This window comes from Schistocerca serialis, chromosome 2 (assembly GCF_023864345.2).
Source record: "Schistocerca serialis cubense isolate TAMUIC-IGC-003099 chromosome 2, iqSchSeri2.2, whole genome shotgun sequence".
NCBI lineage: Eukaryota > Metazoa > Arthropoda > Insecta > Orthoptera > Acrididae > Schistocerca > Schistocerca serialis.
The window spans coordinates 814,818,431-814,836,795 of record NC_064639.1 but is presented as its reverse complement, the minus strand read 5'-3'; the positions used below and the strand labels follow the sequence as shown (position 1 = coordinate 814,836,795).

General features: G+C 44.0%; 1 protein-coding gene across 1 annotated transcript in view; it reads left to right on the top strand.

Annotated features, from left to right (window-relative positions):
• Nucleotides 1-6,309: 6,309 nt before the first annotated feature.
• LOC126455718 (uncharacterized) overlaps nt 6,310-18,365 on the top strand; it is a 38,701-nt gene continuing 26,645 nt past the window's right edge. Inside the window, exon 1 of the mRNA XM_050091487.1 lies at nt 6,310-6,415. The gene's annotated coding sequence lies outside the window, so the exon portion shown is untranslated. The remainder of the gene's footprint in view (nt 6,416-18,365) is intronic.

The following is an 18,365-nucleotide window of genomic DNA, read 5'->3' as shown; positions in this document are numbered from 1 at the left end:
CAAGGCGCTCTACCCTCTCTGTAAGAGCAAGAACTTGAAATCAGAAACAAAACGGACACTATATAAGACAACGGTGCTGCCCACAATGACATATGGATGCTCATCATGGGCAGTAGCTTGCCCAACAAGGAAATGTGAACTGCAGGTAGTACAAAACAAGGTGCTCAGGTGGATCCTAGGAGCACCCTACTGGACTAGAATATCCCAACTACATGAACAGCTGGAGATGGATACACTTGATCAAACAATTAGGAAACTGACTACAAAAATTTTCCAAAATATAGACAACATGAGAAATAGCTGCAGACACCTGACAGACGTAGGCACCAAACGACCAAAAACCTGGCACAAACAGAGTGTGCCACGATCTATCACAGAGGACCCCACAGATTAAATCAGGAAATACACCCCAACACCCAGTCAGAAGCAAAATTCAACCACACAAACCACCTTAAACCAGACCAAGTAGATCGTATTGCGAGAGAGAATCTAGCGGCAAGCAGACGCCGAACTACCGTGGACAAAGAAGAAAGCGGCATCCCAGCCGCAACAAATACCAAGGACCAAGAAGAGAGGAAAGGAAAATCAAACACCAAGCCTTCTTGCAAGGCGCAGTACCCCACCAAGGGCAGCGGATTGGTGAACTTGTAAGTTCAAAAATCACAATCCTGACCCCCAAAGTGAATAAATGGTGCCCCAACAGCACTACCTAAACACAACTACATCAATACACGGAAAATCGGCGAAGCCGATAAGCCTGTTCAACAACACTGTGACACTAAAAACAAAACTGTCGTACCATCTGTGGAGCGACTGATAGTATTTCCGGATCGTCGTGTGTCTGGCAGTCAGTTCGGGACGGACCAGCAGTGCAGTCGGGATGCAGCAGCAATGAAGTCGAGAACGGAGCGCCGGTGAGGCGCCGACAGCCAGTGCTCGGCGACGCCAACTGCTGGCGACACACATGAACTGTCCGACGGAGGGAGATTGGCGCGGGACGACCGTTGGGTGGTCGTTCGGTTGGTCGTCTCATCGGCCGACGTATTTTTCGTCCTTTCACCGTTTCCGGGCCTGGGAGTTGGTCAGTTGGCATGGAGCAGCGAGGAAATCTCCGCGGCGCGTAGTTTAGCCGGGCCCGCTGGTGGCCTCTATGCGGTGTCGGAGTGGGTGGTACTGTTCCCATTGCTACGAGGTTCGTGACTCACTGATCCTGGACATGAAAGCTGAGTTTTTGCTTAATCTACCAGCAGTCACGAATGTTCACACTGTGTCGTTTGGAGTTTGTTATTGGGATATTCCCACGAGCAACAACATGTGTGTTGAAGTTGGCAAATTTTAGACACCCTCAGGTGGAGTTTAACTGCACTTGGTTATTTGAAGCGAAGTGCACCAGCAGAGTCTTCTGCCTTGTGACCATTAACATTCCGGTTACCTGCCTTGGCCATTGTAAATTTAGGCAGTGTATTTTCCTCATCGTGTTGTCGCTGTCCAGCATGGTGTGTAGCTTGACAGCTCAGTGTATAATTGGTTGTGGCCGCCAATACCTTCCACGTTGTTCCATTGAACTCCCTGTTTGGTGCTGATCGGGTGAAGCGGAGGTTATCTTGTCGGTGGGTCTGTTGAGTGTCTGTCGCTTGGGCTGTCGTCGGATCGACAATGGTTGGGCCAACTGTCTGTCTCACTTAAGCAAGTGTTAGTGTTTGAAGTCCAGGCCGACCCTCGAAACTTCTGAGCATCCTTGGGTGTACTGCCTTTTCTTGTTTGTTCTTGTTGTTTGTACTGGTATGGCTTCTAGCCAATTTTTAAATTAAGATTGTTTTGCCCTTAAGGTGTCAGACGGCTTGAGCCTTCAGCCTAATTTAAGAACTGTTTTACGTAAAGCCTTTGGCAATTTTTTAAATTTCTGATTTTGGTTGAGCTTTAAGTTATTGGCTTTCAGCCGTTTTAAATTAAAGTAATGCCATTAAGGCATGAGATTGTATGGCGCATTCAGCCGCTAATTAAGTTCCAAAACTAAAGCTGTGTTTTTTTTTAATTTCTTGGCTTTTGTAACGTTTGATCAAATAAAAGGTTGTATGTTCCAGTGTAAAGGAGAACCACTTATTTTGCCCCCTTTCCACAACTTAAACTACCTGTCCTGTCCTGCGGGTTTAGTAGGACGTTTCAGCATGAAACTTTCCTTTTTGTCTTATTACACGTACACGGGTACTGGAGTTTTTATTCATCTACACCACAGACAGAACCACGTAAGTTTTAACAGAGCTAGCGTAGAAAGTTTATGTGCGTCTGTTTTCGTGAGCTAAATGTATGATTTGCGAGCCAAATAAAACCGATAACTGCCGATGGAGAGCACAGAGAGCAAAATCATGTTAACCGGCTCGTCCCGTGTGCCAACGAAGCCGTCTCTCATGACGTTGGATTTCCCCACTTGTGTACACGTCAACGTTATCAGTCGTATCCCGTGTGACGACAGCGTAAGTGTAGGACTACATACACTACGTGATAAAAGTAACCAGACAAGTCGCTGAAAATGACTTACAAGTTCGTGGCGCCTTCCATCGGTAATGCTGGAATTCAATATGGTGTTGGCCCACCCTTAGCCTCGATGACAGCTCCCACTCTCGCAGGCATACGTTCAGTCAGATGCTGGAAGGTTTCTTGAGGAATGGCAGCCCATTCTTCACGGAGTGCTAACTGAGGAGAGGTATCGATGTCGGTCGGTGAGGCCTGGCACGAAGTCGACGTTCCAAAACATCGCTAAGGTGTTCTGTAGGATTCAGGTCAGGACTCTGCGCAGGCCAGTCCATTACAGGGATGTTATTGTCGCGTAACCACTCCGCCACAGGCCGTGGATTATGAACAGGTGCTCGATCGTGTTGAAAGATGCAATCGCCATCCCCGAATTGCTCTTCAACAGCAGAAAGCAAGAAGGTGCTTAAAACATCAATTTAGGCCTGTGCTGTGATAGTGCCACGCAAAACAGGGGTGCAAGCCCCCTCCATTTAACGCGACCACACCATAACACCACCGCCTCCCAATTTTACTGTGTACACTACACACGCTGGCAGATAACGTTCACTGGGCATTCGTCATACCCACACCCTGCCATCGAATCGCCACATTGTGTACCATGATTCGTCACTCCACACACCGTTTCTCCACTGTTCAATCGTCCAATGTATACGCTCCTTACACAAAGCGAGGCGTCGTTTGGCGTTTACCGGCGTGATGTGTAGCTTATGATCATCCGCTAAACCATGAAATCCAAGTTTTCTCACCTATTGATGTGGAGTACCTGGCAGTAGGTGGCAGCACAATGCACCTAATACAAAAACATAGTGTGTATAAAGGTTTGAAGTTGAATCCTCATCAGGTCGATCCGTCTCACAATGAGACGATTTTTTTCTGCCAGCAACGAGTCTTTAAATCCTGACCTTTTTTCCCCCTCTCTCCAAAAACTACCCTACAAGCTCCTCCCGTAAAAGTGACCGCAATAATTACACCTCGCAAAGACGCATATAAGTAACCATTCGTTTTTTGGTCTCCTATGACATTATTTGGATGTCACTATGGTGGAACATAGGGTATCTCAACGACGTCTCGGCCGTTAATACCGGCTTTTCCAAACCGGAGCCATTTCTGTTACTTTAACCGTATCAACAAGATTCAAGCTGATCCTACTGCAAAAATTAATGAAATCAATATATTAAAAACAATAGCATCAAACAATGCTTATGACCCAAGCATAATTGAAAAATTAGATAAAAACATTATATCTAACAAAGCAAAACCAGCAAGCCAGACCTCAGTAGCAGAAGAAACCAAATTCGTTTGTATGCCGTTTCTCGGCAATATCTCATACAAACTTGCTAAGCTATTCAAACCACATAATGTCAAAATAAGTTTTCACACTAACAACAAAATACAGAACAAAATAGTCCACAACACCAAAAGAGCCAGCACACCCTACCAAAAATCTGGTATATATAAATTAAGATGTGACAGCTGCTCCTGCTACTACATAGGGCAAACAGGTAGAAATTTTGAGATCCGATACAAAGAGCACACTGATGCACTTCGCCTAAACAACTTAAATAGATCCACTTTTGCTACCCATCTAGCAGATAATAAACATTCCATAACAGACATTAAAACTAACCTTCAAATCCTACACACTGTAGACAAGGGATTCAAAATGGATCTTCTCGAACAATTAGAGATTTTTACCCACAAACATAATTCCCCACATACCATTTTAAATGAGCAGACAGAATTGGCGAATAACTCCTTCTTTCAGAATTTTAAGGATTCTTTGAACTTAAAAAACTAAACAGTCATTCAGAAACAAAATGCCCCCCCCCCCCCACACACACACACATAAAAGCTTGTACCACTTCTGCCCCCCCCCCCCCTTCAGCTCTCTTCTCTCTCCACATCATCCTCTCAACCCCCCCCCTCTCCTTTCTCCTATACCCCCCCACACCCCCCCCCCCGCCAACTCCTTTTCCACACCCTTTCAAGTACCAGCATCACTTATTATTTCAAGTTAACCATTAACCTCTCATCCCAGACATCATATGCCAAGATCAGCCAATGGAAGGAGCAAGAAATTAGCTGTCATAATACTCTCAATACCAATAATCTTAAATGTAACTGAAATATAATGTAAAAAAATCTAGTTTTTTATATACCTGTTAAAATTGCACAGTTAATTTATAAATAAACATTTTACTAGTTTAAGCTAATTTACATTTATTTTCTATGTAATAAAGACAAATCTCTTGTCAATGTGTGTGATGACTAATAATGCCTCTGGTCAACTTGAAATCTTTGATACTGTAATTATATTGCAATCTTTGGCTTGTTTATAATGTGTAAATCCTGTATTCGTATCTGTGGCTAAGTGTGTTCAGCGATGTTTACGTAAAACAAGATATATGTTTCCAACAGTGCCTCATAAAAGTAATATACATCTAGTGAAAGTTTTAACTTGTGAAATTGTGAAAAACAAGACACAATGGTTTCAAAAATACGTCCTAAAAGAGATATATATACCTGCAGAAAGATTTATCTGTAAGTAACACCTCAAAACGTAAATTAAACTGTAAATATTTCGTGTAACTGTACCACATGTAGTGATTATTTGCTCTTATACGTTAAACATAAATTATGCTGTAAATATTTCGTGTTACTGTACCACATGTAGCGATTATTTGTTCTCGTTTCTGTCTAGCCACAGATACTCAACCACCCACACAATGGGTACAAAAAAGCACTAAATGTATATACCATCTGATGATGAGTTGCTAGGCAGCTCGAAACCGGTCATGGTTAAATAAAATACATCTACATAAAAGGCGACTGGTTGCAGTAATTTCTGAAAACCTTTAAAAACTTTCAGTTGATCTTCAGCCATTCTTCAGTTTTCCTCCGGAGGTTAGATACACCTCATTGTAGTCATTTCCCCTAGCACGAGAACAGCATCTTGACTTGTATAACGGTACCTACAGCTTAACGTGGAATCCTGTTCAATGTGCAACTTGGCATATTTCACTTGTACAAATCATTGAAAGGAGTAGTAAATGACCGAAAGATGGAGGAAGACAAAGACATACCATCTCCAATATGACTATGCCTAGGAACGCAGTGTGAGGCTAAAACCAACCTTCAAACTGTAGACAGTTTCTGTTAGTAGTCGTTTTAGTTTGGACTCGCTTTGGTCGACCGAAAAAACGGTTGCAGATGTATGTGAAATCATTCCAGACGTCAGCACGCTTGTCACACTGTAGCAACAAAATACAGTCGGACGTTTTCTGTATTGGCAGGATAATACTACTATCCAACGACCTTCGTATATAGTTCCGAAAAAATTTAGATGGATTTCCTAGACTGGTTTGCTTAAATTTCCAATCTCCAACTCATGGGACGTCTTTGAAGTAAACGTCAGCGTCTGTAGCGTCCCAGATCCATTTTTCCTACTAGCCCAGCAATAAACGCCGTCTTCAGTGTTTCAGAACTCGGTAGGAAGTATTATCCCGAAGATGAAGCACTGTAACAGAAGCGAATGGAGGTCCCACAAGGTAATAGCCGTATGACTGACGTCTCTGGAACCGAGAGGAACGGGTGTCCTGAGACGTGGGTCCCCGTGCTGTGGACTCCTGTGGAAGGAGCGTGAGCTGACGGCCGCGGGCCCCGCACGCAGCACGCCACGGTGACCCGCCGAACGGCGGCCGCAGGTGGGGGCTGCGGGTGAGTCAGTCACCCCGGCTGACCGCTGTTACCTCCGCCGCTTCGCTTCTCTTCTCACGACGGAGCCACCACGACCCGCTATAAAGCGGCCGCCGGCGCCCTCGACGCCAGTTTTCAACCTGAGTGCTCCGCGGACGGCCGGCGCAGCACACACACACAGACACAGGTAGGCGCTCCTGCTCACTGCCTGCGCTTGTAATCACTTGTCAGTCCAAGATCCTAGTCGCCTGCAGTTCAGAGCTGCATAATATCAAAAATAATCGGCCACGATACTTCTACACCTATTTATGCAACCGGATCACCACGGTTCCTAAAATATTTTAGGAAAGTCATATTCACCGAGATAAGTTGCTGGTTGGACCAATGATTTTGTTTACAATTAGTTTCGATTCCACAGATAACCACCAGGTATTAAAAGATGTTACTTCTGCATATTTAACAGATAGTACTTGTATGGCAATCACACATTCGTGAAGTGAATGTGCGTCTTGAGTGCACAGGATTTGAAGATTGACAGTAACAGATTCGTAATAAACATGTTTCACAATTTTTAACGTGACGCCATACGACTATCACAGCCATGATGCTGTTTGTCGTTATTAGTTAAAACAGAAATCCACAGATTATATTCCGTTATTGACGACAGTTGAGTATTCTGGATTGGTATGTTGATGTGTGTAATGGATACGGGTAACTGATAAAAAAAAAAAAAAATAAACCCTCTGAAGTCTGTCTTGGTGACTATGGCAAGCTTCAAACGTCTGTCTAGATTTCTTGCCCGACAGCTACGGAACTGTGCATACAAAAGGGTACCCCCACTGATATTTATAGGGGGTGATCAAAAGTTTCCGTTTGAAGGCTTTGCTGAAGCTTATATGCAACGTAGCGCGACTCCTATGCCGATATGTAAGCACTCAAGTGGCGACAAGGGATTACTGTAGCATTCGGGTCTTTCTGATGTGCGTGCGGTAAATGCGGGAAAGTGAACTATGCCGACGTTATTACCAAATGCGTCCAAACGAGACCAACGTGTTGCTCTTCTCTTCTAGGCTGTCGGAGAACGAACACCGGTAGACATCCATCGGAGAATAAGAATGTGTACAGGGCAGCATGTCTGTCGGAAACCGGGAAACTGTGACATGCTCCTTCGTGATAACGCACCTCCCCATATCGCCAATGTTGTAACGCGGAAGTGAGGTCAGCTCAAGTGGGAGACACTCCAGCACCCGGCCTATAGTTTTCATCTCTACCTATACGGTTACCACCACTTGGTTCCCTTAGGAAAGACCTTGAAAGATCGATCATTCCTGTCAAACGATGACTTCTTCACGCAGCACGGCACGATATTTTACCAAGAAGGTATCTTCAACCTAACTTTTTGTCCGCCCCTTATACATCAGTCCGTCTTCGCACACTACTATGGCTGTTGTTTAGATGCAAACAATCTCCTGCCCCGCCGTCGCATAGCAAATGTTAAGTTATCCATTCCACATCAGCAACAAAGGATTTATCACATTTATCCGAACCTATATGTAACAATCTTCGTGTTCGTACTAGACACTTGACTTGCCAAGTAATTTTTTTTTTTTTTCCTTGGTGAGACAGCAGCAGTATGCTAACACAGTTTCCTCCATACTGACGTCCAACTGGCGCCGTAAGAGATCATGAGACGAATGGCTACTTATAGCATTTAGTCGTCTCCCATTCAAAGGAGCCAACCCAGTATTCGTCTTACTAGCTTTACAGAAGAAGCGGAAAACCTAAACCTGGATGTCAGAATGCAGCTCTTCCCGAATGTGAGTTGAAAAACTTGACGAAACAGTCATCGCCATCAGTTGATTTCTTAATCAAAACAGCCGGCCGGTGTGGCCGTGCGGTTAAAGGCGCTTCAGTCTGGAACCGCGTGACCGCTGCGGTCGCAGGTTCGAATCCTGCCTCGGGCATGGATGTGTGTGATGTCCTTAGGTTAGTTAGGTTTAATTAGTTCTAGGCGACTGATGACCTCAGAAGTTAAGTCGCATAGTGCTCAGAGCCATTTGAACCATTTTTTGAACCTTAATCAAAACACGTCCTCGAAATTTTGAAAGTACTTTTCAATGAAATAAGCGGCATACTTCTTGACGCGCTTGCATGTCCAAATTTTAAACCGTTCCAGTGACATTTTACAGGTAAACATCGGGTCATTCATGATTTCCTTTGCGTAGGTATAAATCAGCTGTGTGACCAAACTAATATTCATCACACACAAAGTGAGCAGTATTCAAATACAAGTATTATGATTTAGTGCAATTTATTTCCTACATGAATTACACTTCCTCATATCTTGCTAACGAACTGAAGACTGCCAATTTATCTATTGTCAAACCTGGGTCTTCATCCCATTTAACAAATTTTGCTGTTATATACGTGAACATCATGAATGATTTCCGACTCACTGGCACTGTAGCTCTAGACTACTAACATGTGGCTACTAAATTTCCACGCGAACTTCCTGAAATAGTTACCAATGTTATTAAGATACGCCAATATTATTAAGATGTTACCTTATATTTAGACAAATGAACGATATCAAATTCATGTGTTCGCATATTAAAAGAGAGCACCAGTAAGCAGAAAAGGATAAGACAGCTGCAAAGGGTACAAAATCGGCTATGAGTTTGTTAGGGAATCAGTCAACCACTCGCAAGAAGTTATTAGCGAAAGTACGACAACTCTACATTATGAGCATGGCTTCAAGGGAGTAATAACTACTGCGTCAATTCCACATTCAGACATGTCTGTAAAACCAAGTAAAAAATCTTTTTATCGACAAATCTTTTTTATTTCGCTACTTATGACTGGTTTACTTACGAGTAAGGTGCGACTTTTACAGCTTCTGCTACTTCTATTACTAACATCAGGGGGGGCGCCCCTAAACAGCATAAAAATATAAGTTCATTTGCACACAGCAAATGTGCTGTGACACCCCCCCCCCCCTTTCCCTCTCCTGCTCATTATATGGGCAACCACGCTGTATACGCGGTTGACCCGCAACGACCTACGACTTCGCCATCCTCTGCTAAAAAATCACATCTCGCTGGGAAACGTACAAACAGTGAAAAGCGAACTCTCAGATGCTGCACTGTAGATGGTATGCGACTGACGTCTTCATCAATTCGGACGACTGCTATGCCTCCTGGACGAAGTGCCAGTACATTCATATGCACATGGAACCGCTCCTCAGCCGTGAGCAATGCATATCAACCACCATAAACAGGACTTTTCCAGCGCACGACTGATGGGCAGAACGGATTCCGTACCGGTATGACCTCCAAAGGTCGGTCAGTGACATCTGCGGTGTCAGCGCAGCAATGGAATACAGTTACCACAAGGTCCTCTCCTTCAGCAAACATTACACTATTAAGGCTACCGCTGACTACTAACCAGCAATATTTTCACCACCAAGAGTACAATGGAGTACTGCCAAAAAGTTGTATTTCTCGCTAGTGTGTCCTTCAGTTGGTCATCCTACGTTACATGTGCTGATTTAACATCAACTGGAAAACTTTCCCGCGAAAGGCAAAGGTCCCAAGTTCGAGTCTCGGTCTGGCACACAGTTTTAATCTGCCAGGAAGTTTCACGAACAACATACTTGATCGCAGCAGGGTGTGAGAAGCAATGGGCCATAGGTTATCCATGACATCATTCTGAATTTCATGTGAAGCGATTACGCGCAACGACACTGATCTTCGTCTCTAGAACGAGAGTAGACCTTGGTCACAGATACTGGCTGCCTATACAGCGCTTCCCACATTAAATGAAGGTTGTTCAGCGGCCAAGACCTTGCTTAAGATTCAGGTGCCGGAGCAAACACCTGGCGTGTTTTGCAGAGCGCCTTGGTCACTGACTCGGCAGGCGACGCTACGTGCGCGGAAAGTGGTAGGCAGCGAAAAAGCCATCACGTTTGGCTCAGACTTTGTGCCTTCCCTGAACTCTTGAGTAGCAACTGTTTAATGGAAGAGACTGTGACGATTGCTTGTAGTGTTGATTTGTCTTTATTGTGGCAATGGCAGAAGTTGAAACCCCAGGCCAGCATACAACCTTTTCATCATGAATAATAACCGAGACTGTTGAGTTAAATGTCCCCATTCAAAGGAAGGGTCTCTCCACAACATATTACGGAAAGATTTGGAGTTCAGTCCAGACCCTTGGCGTGATGTATGGTGGCAAAAGCTTTCCGACACAATTTATCCTGCACTTACTGGCCAGATACTGGTTAAAGTACTTTTCTCCCGCAATGAGGATACAATTGGGCAACCAAAAGGACGACTGCCACAGCACTAATGAGTGTTAAAAACCTCAGCTACTTGTAGCGACCAGTTGTGATTACGGGCAGCAAATGTCTGTCACCAAACAAACGACTCTTCCTTTAAAAAAGTTTCCCTAAGAGCGAACCGTGAGACGTACGCGCACTTCATCACAAAAACAATTACCTGAAAACATATAGAAATAGACCGTTGCGAAAATTATTTAAACAACTTAATTACCATGATTACAACAGCACTTTCGGATTTCCTGTTGCGAAGTTGGCCACAGATGCTCGATAATAGTCAATTATCAATTTCTGAGCTGGTCACGTGACCTAGTCAAAATGCGGGCACAGGTAGCTCTGTGATTTGGGACATTATCTTCTTGGAAAACGATATGTTTGATGTTGAACACCTTCCTCTTAAACTTGACTTTGTGGCACATGATTCTCAAAAACAAAAGCTAACCTGAAAGGACGATGATTTTGTACAGATGACGAGTTTCTGCAGGCATAGTACGATGAATGTGTGTATCTACAGAAAACAAATGGATAAAAATAGTTACGATGAAAGAAGGAATATGTTCAGTTTAGTAGAAAATTTCTTACAGAGTAACGTAAATTTAGTTGTACAGCGAAACTTCTCTAGTACCCTCTGCACAAATGCAGTTTCAAAGTTAAGTGATAACATTTTTATTAAAACGTATTAATTACTCCATTTTCTGACACTTGCTGATGCCGGTCAGGTGTCCCGCTGTTTCAGCCTTTTAATCACAATCGAAATGTCGAACATATCCTATAGTCGCAAAAGTTGAGACTATAGAATGTTGGCCACGTATGTGACATGTTTGGAGATCATTAATGTAAAAATTGTAGGTTACTAATATTGAGTGGCTTAGAAACAAGTTTTGCGTTTCACTACATCTTCATAGACAAGGTCCAATCACATTAATGTGAACACCTGTGTTCGACGTCAACCTGTGCAATAACCGCTCACAGATAGCAGCAGTAGCAGTAGAGGACACACAGAGTGTCTGGGGACGCGGAAAAAAGTGCACTGGTTGTAATGCGGAAACGGAGCGATTTATTTGACGCCTAAAAGAGCGTGATCATTTGCTTTAGGGTCAAGGGTGGAAGCATTTCCGAAACGGCTAAATTTGCAAATTGCTCGTGAGCCGCATGGTTAAGGTATAACGTGCATGGGAAATTTGCGCTATCCAAAACCGGTGCCGAGGCAACTATGGTGCACACTGGATCCGTAGATGACAGGGGTGAACGACGGTTCCGGAGTAGTGTATGTGCGAATAGACGTGAAACTGTTGAGTAACTGATCGCCCAAGTGAACCAAGGGGCTACGAAGAGTGTCTCCTCAACGACTGTTCAGCGAACTTTGCCGCATATGGGCCTTCGCAGCGAGCACCTGAATTATGCACCCATGCTGACTGCTGTTCGTCGTACGCCAATACCACAACTGGACGTCCACTGAGTGGCGACACGTGATATTTTCAGACGAATCGCGTTTTATGCTCCGTCGGGGAATTGGCCATTGGTGTGTACGGCGAGAAACGCCTGAAAGGAAACACCCTGCAACAATCGCCGTACGGGTCGAGGCCGGAGGAGGTAGCGTCATTGTCTGGGTAATATTTTCGTGGCATTCTCTGGGCGACCTCGTCATTCAGGAAGATTCAGTGGATCAACACAAGTGTGCATCTCTCCTTTGGGATCATATTCACTGCTTCACGCAGTTTGTTTTTCCTCGGCACGATGGCATCTACCATACGGCGATGAGTTTACCGTACTCTTCTGGCCACCAAACTACCCAGATTTTAATCCAATCGAGTCTCTGTGGGACCGCCCCGATTGGGCTGTTCGCGCCATGGATCCTCAACCATGAAAGCTAGCACAGCTGGGCACGTTACTCGAATCGGCATGGCTCCATATACCTATCGATACCTTACATAATTTCGCTAACTCTCTTCCTGCACGTTTTGCAGCGGTCTGCAAAAGGAGATTGTTCAGGCTTGTGACAGGTGGTCATATTAATGTAACTGGACAGTATAAATTATCCGTAAGCCAATGTACAGTGGTTCGTAGCAACATTGGCGACTTACTATCCTATTCTGTTCGATTATGGAACGAGGAAAAAGTTATTGTCCATATACTTTTATATGCCATACATTATTCTCGTCGCCTCTACGAACAGTATACGGTGGAAGCAGTTACCCCACAATTATCCTCGCGAACATGTTGCCTGAACTTAGCCATCTGTTTCGAGAGACAGCGTCGTCTTTCCTCTAAAGGATTCTCGTTTAAGTTTCGTGGTCTCTCTGTTAAATTTCTGTATAGACTATACCAACATATTATGATCGTAGCAGTACGGCTCTGAATGCACTCGCAGTGTGCTGCCATGCCTATTTCATGAGGACTCCCAAACCTTCGAACATTACTCGAGAATTGGTCTCGCTGACATCTTGTGCTGAATTTACTTGTTAAAACCACTTAATATAGCGTTCTGCTATTACTCGTATTTAATGTGTATGACAGGCTCCAGACGTTTAACTTGTGATTAGGGATTACTTATTCTCTCATTCTGCTGTGGTCCTTAACTTACATTTGTCTGCATCTTAACAGAGAAGTCACTCGTGACACTAAATGGAAATTCTGCTACGTCGTAGTGCATCTCCTTTCTATCATCCAGCAACGATACTTCCCCGCAGACAACAGTTCCCTCAGCGAACCATCTGACAGTGCTGTACTTCTGAGTTACCTACATGTTCCATAGGTCATTTGGACGATTCTTCTATCGAAATTATGTTTTAAATAGTCACTTTACAGGATCTGTATGTACTTTACTAAGAACACATTACAGTATTTTAGTCCTCCTCACGCAGCTACATTTAAAAACAAGTGTTTTTTCTCCAGGCTGTCAGTTCCTAAAAGGGAAACTCGACCACGGAATTGAAGGCGTTGTCCAGGAGAAATGATTTTAGGTTAGATTTTTAACTTGTTTTGCCATCTATCAGACATTTTACGTTACTGGGCACATGATCAAAACCTTCTGCTGCTGTGAAGTCATTTTCGAACTACCGATAGCTTTAATAATGTATAATAAATGTCATTTTTCCTCTATTGTTTTACATATGGACATTACTATTCTTCTCAAATTGTGATGGATTATTTACGACGAATTTCATTACGAACATATGTATTGCGATGGTGCAGTCAAAATGCCATGAACAGGTGCCTACACTACGACATCTGGCGAATACCGCATATTATTCTTACTCCTCGGTTTTGTGTAATCAATACTTTCCTTCTAAGTGACTAGTTACCGCCGAAAATTATTCAATAAGACGATATTGAGTGGAAATATACAAAATATGTCCAGAGGTTGATCGTTTGTTTCGAAGACTGGTACTTATATGAAGAGCAAAAATACCCGTAAATTGCTTGAGAAGCTCAATAACACGCTTCTTCCAGTTCAAGTTTTCACCAATATGTACACTCCAGAATTTGGATCACTATACCATCCTTAATGACCCATGTACACATGCATACCAGTTATTGGTACGGCTCTTTTTGTTGTGCAGAACTGAATATAGTGCGTTTTCTCAAAATTTAGGGAGAGTGATTTCAGAGAACTGCTTAATTATTCCAGAATTGCTTAATTATTCTTTGGAAAACTTCGGTAACAATCTCTTCTGTTGCTTCCTTCCTTACTGACCCTATCCAACAAATGGCTTAAGCTTACTGAGAACATTTGTGAGCCTATTTCGCGTCCTGAGGCATACTTGATGTTACTTTCCCTTTTGTTGAACATTTTTCGCCTAATACAACGTACTGCTCATGAACGAGTAACTGAGTTGCCACTCCGCGAAGTACCGGAATTCTTCACCAAGTCTAGTTTGCATGTTTACTGATATCAAACGCTTCAGTTTCCAATATTATTGTTGTTTTATTCACACGAATTTGATTCATCTGAGAGTCATTCTGTAGCGTGCTAAGTAGTTACGCCGAAAACAGGAAGGTCAAACGATGAAATAACAAACAAAACACTTGATACATTTGAGGATGGCTAGTGACTGCGTGGAAACTGGTTTTGTGACTAAAACAACATAATACCTGGCAACTGAATGCTTTAATTTCAACAAAAATCATGGATTCTGATAATCAAAAATTCTTCAAGCAAACCACATATCTATGAGCATACTCTGTACGATCATATCTTTATTATTAGTCGACAATATGGTGATAGTGTGGAACGCCTATCGAAAATCTATAGAGGCAGTGCATACATCTGCTTCTGCAAGATACACTATACTTCAAAGTGGCAGACGGTGCGTTTGGCACATTCTCCCCTCACTTCCCTGTGGCATTCGCGACATGTACGTGAGAAAAACCGCTGTCGAAAAACCTTCGTATGATCTCTAATTTCTCTGATTTTCTCGTCGTGGTCATTTCGCAAAATATACAAGTATATGGGAGAAAGTAATATATTGCGAGACTCTTCTTCGAACTACGCTCTCGGAACTGTAACAGTAAACCTCTTCGTGATACACAGCGCCCCTCTCTCATCTTCTACCGAAGGAATTTTCTGAATGTTCCCGTAACGCCCGTAAAGAAACCTGCAACTCTTCGTTGAGTCTTCTCACTCTCTTCTACAAATCTAAATTGGTAAGGGTTCCTGACTGACGAGCAGTACTCAAGAATCGGTCATACAAGTGTTGATTCTTTCATATTAGCCAGTATGCTATGGTTTGGAAACACAGTCCATGCCTCTGGTGTCGTCACGCCACACTGGAAAGCCAGTAGGTAACATGATATAATGAACTTTTGAACGTACCTTGCAAATCAGTACTAAGAGTTGGTAAGCTTCGTTCCATTTGGGTTTATGAACAATGAGACAATGTGGAAATAGCTAATGCTTACCGTCACTGATCGTCCCCGCTGCCCCACCTCTGTATCAATGAGCGTCTGAAAAGAATACCAGCGATCATTGAATAGTGGCGTGGGAGAACGAGCAGTACAGCGATGACGCAGGGTTTTCGCGGCCTATTTGGTGATTCCAGGCGCACTAGCGCACTCGCACCTGCATGCCTGTGCTTGGGACGACTGTGCGTCAAGTCATTCCAACGGCGCGGCTGGTAGCGAGCCAGAAACGGAGGCCGCAGGCTCGCGGGCAGATTCTTGAGACACTGCCACCTTACCATTAGCATAGCGCTCGTCCGGGTTCGTTAGTCCGTAACAAAACAACTGGGACGGAGATCGAAAGCCCAATGCTCGCACGGAAAACGCTACATCAAGCGGGAACCAACAGCTTCCAGGCAAGTGGGTCAAATATGGTTAGAGAGCGAGTATTATGCACTGATTCTCATTCGGATCCTTAACGGATGCTTTCTTCCTAGTAATGCACCCCGTGTAAAGCTCTCGCGCACGAAATTTGAAGCTTCTTGCTCACAAAACGGGGAGTCTGGAGTTTTCAGCTCATGACTCCAGTTAATTTGGCGGCTACCATTTCCTTGTGCAGTTAATGGTGAATAGATGTGGAAGAAACTATTTGCTTGTGGATTGAACACAAGCAGATGAGATATCGAAGAATAGTACCACTACATTGTGTTCACCCATTTTTAAGAAGCGGAATTCCTTTAAACTTTACCTTTTAATTTAAGCAGGGTTGGAGAACTACGAACCAAACCCTTTCAATCGCTTCAGAAAATCAATAAAATTTAAATCTATGATATACGTTCGCGTACTGTACGAGATGCAGATAAGTTTCGAGCTTGATTTTTTCAGATTATTTCATGTATGAAGGAAAAGTAGAATGATATCATAAGAGCTGGCCACGTCCATTAGGCGTTCGGAATAATGCTTACTAACACATACTGCACGCTTCACGCGGATAACACAAATATACATTCCAAATCTTTGTATGGCCTCAACGAATGTCGTAACTGGGTAGCTGCGGTACGACCACGACTAACAGAACGTATCGTGTGTGCGACGATGAAATTATTTAGTCCCCTACCTACAAGAAGACTAAAGGCTTCCTCCTACACCAATTGGTATATTTTTGTAGGTTAAAGACTATACTGGGTGTTTTTCTTAGGCTTAATTTATTTGAGGGGCATCAGACGCGAGTTACTTTTAAGTATTAATTATAAAATGAATTACTTTTTCATGGTAGTGGGCGCTTAGAATAATATTAGCACTCGCTGCGTCATATATTCTGGTACAAATGGTTCAAATGGCTCTGAGCACTATGGGACTTAACTCCTGAGGTCATCAGTCGCCTAGAACTTAGAACTAATTAAACCTAACTAACCTAAGGACATCACACACATCCATGCCCGAGGCAGGATTCGAACCTGAGACCGTAGCGGTCGCTCGGCTCCGGACTGTAGCGCCTAGAACCGCACGGCCACTCCGGCCGGCTTATTCTGGTACATAACTTTTCTTTACAGTCCAGACCGACAGGCATTGGGACACTTGGAACGTGTGCGGTGTTTTGCCAGGGCTGGCGCCATCAGAGACAGCAAATGGAAATACGCTCTAAGACAAAAAACAAAAAGACGCGCCACGAAGGAATTATCCGAATAGGACAGAAATCGGTACATGTCACATGTACAGACAAACAAATGATTGCAATTTCAGAAAAACGGATGATTTATTCAAAAAATAGAGCTTCACAAATTGAGCATGACAATAACATGCATGCAGTTATTCGGATTGGCATTGACTGTTACAGATAGTGGATGTCTTCCTGGCGGATATCGTGTCCAATTCTGTCAACTGGCGCGTTAGCTTGTAAAAATCCCGAGCTGGTTAGAGGGGCCAACCCATAGTGCTCCGAACACTCTCAATTACTGGGAAGAGGTCCGACGATCTTGCTGCCCGAGATAGGGTTTTGCAAGTGCGAAGACTAGCAGTAGTAACTCTCGCCGTGTGCGGGCGGGTATTATCTTGCTGAAATGTGAGCCCAGGATGGCTTGCCATGAAGGACAACAAAACGGAGAGTAGAATTTCATTGGCGTACCCCTGTGCTGCAAGGGTGCCGCGGATGACAACGAAAGCGGTCCTGCTATGAAAAGAAATGGACACTCAGACCATCACCCCTGGTTATCAGGCCACATGGCAGGCGACAGTCAAGTTGGTATCCTGGTACCCCACCGCCGTCCGGGGCGTCTCTAGACACGTTTTCGGCTTGGAATCTCATTGATTGTCTTCAATGATTAGTCCCGCTTCGAGCTGTGACCCGATGACCAGCGAAGGCATGTCTAGAGAAACCCCAGAGAGCGGTGAGATACCAACCGATCGCACACCATACGACCCGACAGCCAGGAGTGATCGTCTGGGGTGCCATTTCTTTTCATAGCAGGACCGCTTTCGTTGTTATCCGCAGAACCCTTGCAGCACAGCGGTACGTCGACGATATTCTACGCCCCGTTTTGTTGCCCTTCATGGCAAGCCATTCTAGATTTACATTTTAGCAAGATAATACCCGCCCGCACACGGCGAGGGTTTCTACTGCTGGTCTTCGTGCTAGCCAAACCCTATTTTGGCCGGCAAGGTAGCCGGATTTCTCCCCAATAATTGAGAACGTCTGAAGCATTATGAGCAGGGCCGTCCAACCAGCTCAGAATTGTGACGATCTAACGCGCCAATTGGATGGAATTTGGCACGATATCCCTCCAGATGACATCCAACAGCTCTAGCAATAAACGCAAAGCCGAAAAACTCCTTGCATACGGGCCAGCGGTGGACTAATGCGTTATTCACTTGCTCAATTTGTGAAGCTCTTTCTCTTGAATAAATCATCCAGTTTTTCTAAAAT